Source organism: Styela clava, chromosome 3 (genome assembly GCF_964204865.1).
Source record: "Styela clava chromosome 3, kaStyClav1.hap1.2, whole genome shotgun sequence".
NCBI classification, from domain to species: Eukaryota; Metazoa; Chordata; class Ascidiacea; order Stolidobranchia; family Styelidae; genus Styela; species Styela clava.
Window position 1 is genome coordinate 14,626,848 of NC_135252.1, and position 6,135 is coordinate 14,632,982.

Sequence of the window (6,135 nt, forward strand, 5' to 3'; positions counted from 1 at the left end):
TCAATCACCATAATTGGTAGCTTGAAATTTGCTACTTGTTAGGCCACTGATGCTCCTGGGAGCGGAGGCACAAGTAAAGCAATTTAAAAATATTTGACACATGTAGCCTACGCACTGAACGCGGGGTCACTGACACATGCAGTAATCAACAACCTTTTCATCCAGGGAATCGGATTAGGCAAAAAATGCAATCTGCCGATTACACTACTTTTATCACGAAACCCGTATAATCAATCGACTTAGTTTTTGAAGAGTTAATGATCTTCCAGCGCGCAACGGATGGGAAAGTCACAAATTTTATGTGTGAACAAAGTGACAGAGAGATCTTTGGAGAATACGGGTTTCGATAAACGGCGCGACGCGGTTGAAATTCTGGAAAAGGTACGACATATCAAATATCATCCAAAGAATCCTCACGGACTGTCACTGACAACACCCATTGAACATCTGCCACACCATGAATTCAAATCCAAGCGAATGGGACGACGAAAGCTGAAACAAAGGACAAATACCTATAAATACAATAATTCGGAATCCACTGATTGGCAGTAAAGTACTCCTATTTGGATTACCTATTTGGTCATAGGAAGTTGAGATATGGGCTGACAAGAAACAGGAAATGTCACTCAGGAATTCTTGCGGACAATATCGGGCAGCAATTTAAACATTATACAAATTAGCATCTTCGACAATACATACGAAGGTCCAAACACGCCAGTCGTCCTCAAGATGTTCAATATATACAAATATATTCCGTCCCAACATTTCGAACAAGATTACGAGCTACAGCAAAGCTGAAAAGAACTACTACGACCAACAAGTCAATAATTTCACCGAGTTTTTATGCCCCCACCCCGCTACCAATAACTGGTAGCATAAATTTACGAAATAAAATCAAATGACCCAACGGAAGCTTTGAAAGCGGCAACCATGAGAAACATAGAAAAAAAAGAGACCCCTCTAGTAATATGCCTGTGATACTGAAAAACACGCTTTTCCGCTAACTGTTTTGCAGTGGCTTGGAACTTTGGATCGTGCTACCAGTGATTCCCAAAGTGGGCGATATCGCCCCCCGGTGGGCGAAAACGATACAGAGGGAGGTGAAAAAGTCGAAGGGGCCGATTTCACGAAACCTGTTTTTGTTTGGAGCATCGTGCACTTAATTCTGTACGTGTGCATTCGCAGGCATGAATCAAGTGGGCGATTATCACACGCGAAAGGATTGCCGGACTCGTCTTCGCAGTAAGGTACGGTAGTTTGCGTATCGCTCGGCAAAATACGGCCGGAGTAAAATAATCTGGCCTGGGACGATTCCCTGAATGGACCATTCCCCGACCTTTTACTGCGGAAAATTCTTTCTATACTTTACCATTTTAAAATTTTCGGTGCTTAGTTTAGGAGTGTTTCGCGAGTTGGTACCTGTAAAATGGGGTATTTGTTTCAAACTATCATTCTAATTCATACCATTCAACAATCTGTTGATTCGCACTCTCGTAATTACGTAAATAAAAAGGGCATACTACTATAAAATATCACGGCAATCGGCGAATATAAATTTTCTGGTAGCCAGGTTGTAGGTAACGGTTATCCCATTGTTTATTCTATGCTAATTACGCCATACAATAAGATAAGCTTGAATTTATTTTCGAAGTATTCGAAATTTCTCATTGGAAAAAAATATTTTCGAATGTATTCGAAATATAATTCGAAATAAATTCAATTATTCGGTAATGGCCATCCCTGGCTGATGGTAGGGGTTTAATTGCGCAGTAAATATTCGAATATATTGCAATGCAAAAAGGAAATAAAATCCATATTATATTCGAGAGATTCATCAATGCTTAATTTTTCTGAGAATGTATCTTGTGCGAACAAATATTTTCAAAAATGAACATTACAAAGAACAAGCAAAGAACTTGGATTAGTGATGCCTTTTTCGAAAATGTTCCAATCTTGGCGTCGTAAAGCTGTCAAGCGTGATGCAGCAACAAGACAGTGTCACCTTAAATGTCATTGTAATAATTTTTTAATAAGACGACTGAGTTGAATTCCCAAATTGTCGCAGTTTTTTGCGCACGGTTCCGTTTTTAACTTTAAAAAAATACAAGCGACACGCAAAAAACTAGCAACCCTAAATTTGGTCTCGCGACATAAAATTTGCCAATAACTGGGCCGTAGCCTATAGTCGGTCACGACTTCTTCCACATCCGAGTCCATAAATTCAAAAACAAATGGCTGATTAATTCTGTGAAATGGAGATCGTGGTAGGATGAGGAATCGGGAATGAATTTTACCGAAATATTTTGGTGCAGGTCTTCAGGCTGTAGGAATGAATTAGATCGTAAATATAGATTAGATGTACGAAAATCATTATTATAAGTTATGGAAAATTACCTTTGTTTTCATTATTTCAATGTGAAATGGGTGAATTTAGGGAGTAAAATGCTATAAGACAAGAGTACACGGCGGTTTTTGAGGAGGTAGAACCCCGAATTCTTTCATTTCCGACCTATTACATGGTGAAAAAGGGGTTTTCAGCCGTGCTACTATTGCTATCAAAACAACGAAATCGCTTTTTATCAGTAAACGGGGTAATTTTAGATATAATAAAAAACTCCCTGAAGAACACCAAGCTCATCCATCTCATTAAAATAAACTATAAACTATGAATTGTCTTCTTTTTGGTCTGTAATATATATTTGTTTCTGACTTTACATTTTTTTGTAGTGCAGAGGGGGGGGGGGGATGAAGCTAATAAACTACTGTAGGGGGGCGATGATCAAAAAAGTTTGGGAACCACTGCAGTATAAATTATGCAATATGTAAATCCTATCCTATAAACAGGATTCAGAATCAACAATGTTAAAAAGCTTTTAGGGAATAGTAAACACGCGAAACAAATGACATCACGGTAATGGTGTGAATTTGTAATGTTTTGCTATTCACTATTTATTTATATTAAAAAACATGTATCATGATCAAAACTAGATTCAAAATATAACTATTGGCTTCTAAATTCTCAATACAAAAATTCCGTTTGGCATTGGAATTTATTTGGCATAAAATAAAAACAAACCACGGAAGCAGGCTAACATGTTTTAGTTGTAGGAACTGTGAACGTGTGGAATCAACTTATTAATGTAAGTGTTTCTATAAATTCAGATTAAAGAGTCTGACATAGCAGTAACTGTAGCCTACTCTTCAACTTTATGAAGACAGAAATAATTACCATCGTACCGGTACCGATACAGCGCTGCTGTTTTAAATTATTTAGCTTTTCTTTCCAATAATATATTATTTAATTATAATATTAAATATATAATAAATATTTTATCCCCCAATTTTTACGAAATTGACTTAATAGATAAATCGACAGGTAAAGGCAAACACTACGGCAGGGGTCGGCAACCTACGGCCCGCGGGCCGGATCCGGCCCGCGGAGTAATATAATCCGGCCCGCGTCGCTTTACTGAATTATAGTAACAAAACAGCTGTTTTAGCGATTATATTCTTTACGTAACAGAATTTATTGTGAGTCACGTGTAGACCAAATTATACTATAAACTAACAAGTATAAAATTCACAATCACTCGCTTAATGAGAATATAATTAGACGAATTGCAACAAAACGCAGAAAAGATAATGCTAACTGCAAAGGGTTCAATGGTGCCGAATATTGAAATGGAATAATTTGAGATGCAATGCAGATAGATCATGATTTATTTCCGATACAAGTACATAATACAATAAGCATGAGCAAATAACAATAAGCATAAAAATGTATACAGAAGGGAACGGGCAAGACTTCCAAGGTCGACCGACCCCTAAGGTAAGATTCTACCAGGACAGGACACTCTAAAGAAGGCATCATAATTACAATAGAAGAAATATAAATTTAAGCCCGGTTAAGAGGAGAGTGAGAAAATAAATCTACATTTTCTTCGAGAGATGTATCACTGCTTGATTTTTATCATAAAACGTATCATCCGTTCGGTTATCAGTTTCTAAAAATATGTGCGACCCGCCAATGACTTACAGCCCTTAATTTTGGCCCGCGAGCGACAAAAGGTTGCCGACCCCCGCACTACGGTATTGTGGGGCCACCAATAGCGCAATTGTTTGTTTAATTATTATTTACTATGTACCAGTAGTATGAGAAATTCTCATAACTGAAGCTAGACTTTGAGATGAAGATAATCTGAATGGTTATGACATCAGGTTAGTGGTGCTGTATTGACTTGATGAATAGGGTTTTCAAATTTATCCCGGAGAAGGAAAGCCGATTAGGCGGCTTAGTCATATACCGGTACCGAACGGTAGGTACGGTACCGGTGTATGTACCGTATGTCGGAAACAATGCGGTACCGGTACCGGAAGTCTGTAAGTTGACCTGGACAATCAGAAAGTTGGGATTTATGCAACTATCTGACTAAATTTGAATAATTAATTCGGAAAACCAAACCTATCATATTCATGATTTCGAATTGGCTATTTGAAATTTTGCAGAAAAGTTGGAACAATTTTAGACGAAAATAAGAATATAGTCTATCTGTATATATAAACTAGGGTCTGGTATAGTTTAGTACTGGTATGGTACCACATCCACTTCTCAGCTTCTAGTTGGCCTGGCTCAACAATTTTTGCATATTTCAATCCTGACTACGTCCCCTAAAAATTACGTCATTCGGACATTCCGACGTCAAAGTGTTGTAATAAGGCCCGCCGAAGTATGCGGATGGTCGTACAAAGCGAGCAGACGATCACCCGAAATCGAGCAAGCTATTTCTCTCGTTTCCTCGTTGCAACGATCACGATAAGAGAAAGATCGCCGGCTTTAGCAAGTTCGTTATCGGCGGTACAGATGCCATTTTGGCCTATTGTAATTGTACTTTGGCAATCCCTATGACGTGATGGTGACGTTGTAGTGACGTAATTTTTGGATGGCATAGTCAGGTGGGGGTTAGGAATAACATATGCAAAAATCGTTATGCTACGCCCACTGGAAGTACTTGTGGTACTAAACTATACTAGACCCTATAAACTATTGGAATGCAGGAATGCATTAATTCAGTAATAAAAGTTTCCAAAAGCAAGGCAATTTATCTGTAATTGGCTCGGCAGTTTGGTATAGACTGGTAACCAACCAGAGGGGAGGCATGGGTTCACCATATGATTGAGTCATCCTATCGGTTTTTCTCGTAAATACGTAAATCCTATACGATATAACAAATTTTCCTCCTTATTATGATTCCAAAAAGAGGAAAATTGATAAATATGGGTATTTTTCTAAAATGTTTTATTCTACGAAGGGCCAATATCAACAAATATATTTCCTCCATTATACAACAGTTTGAAGCAATATTCATTGGAGCATTTCATAGAAATGTTACACGACTTCAAAATAGAATCATTCCCTCGTTATTCTCGAAACAACTTTTATCAAGTTCACCCTTCGCCTTGAACACCTCAATTTCAATGTGTCTTTGGGTGCTCTACCTAGTTCAACTACATATTTCAACGAGTTACACTCATTGTTCACAACAAAATTCATTTATAACATATACCTATATAATAAATGATACCAATAATTAACAATTATTTGGATAAGACTATCTATTACTCCCTCGCATCTCTGTGACCCACATTCAGGTAATTAGCCTTTACCTTTATTCATTGATGTTCTGTTTGCTGAAAATTGGTATTTGAAAACTATATTTGGAAATTTATTTTTGTAGGTATTCATTAAGAATTTTTTTGTTTTGAATTTCTCATGGCTTGGCCCGTACTCCATATTCATTAAAATGGTTTTGCCTCCTTTTGTATTGGAGTCAAAATAGAATTGTTGTATTAAGGAGTATCTCCATTTAGTAAAGATTTCTGACCATCGGTTAAATTGTAGTATTATTTGTATTGGGATATTTCATGAACAGGCAGTTTTACTTACACCTCGAACCTCATAAATAATAAGCCTAGTTTTAATGCTTTTGCTACCAGAAAATGAAACGCTTTTCCGCAGAATGGGGTGTTCCAATTATTACTTTTGGAATTTGATGGAGGTAATTATATAAAAGAAAATTAGACTGACTGACTCAATTTTTCTTATTAATTAAATTGAATCGTCACACTAGCACCAAA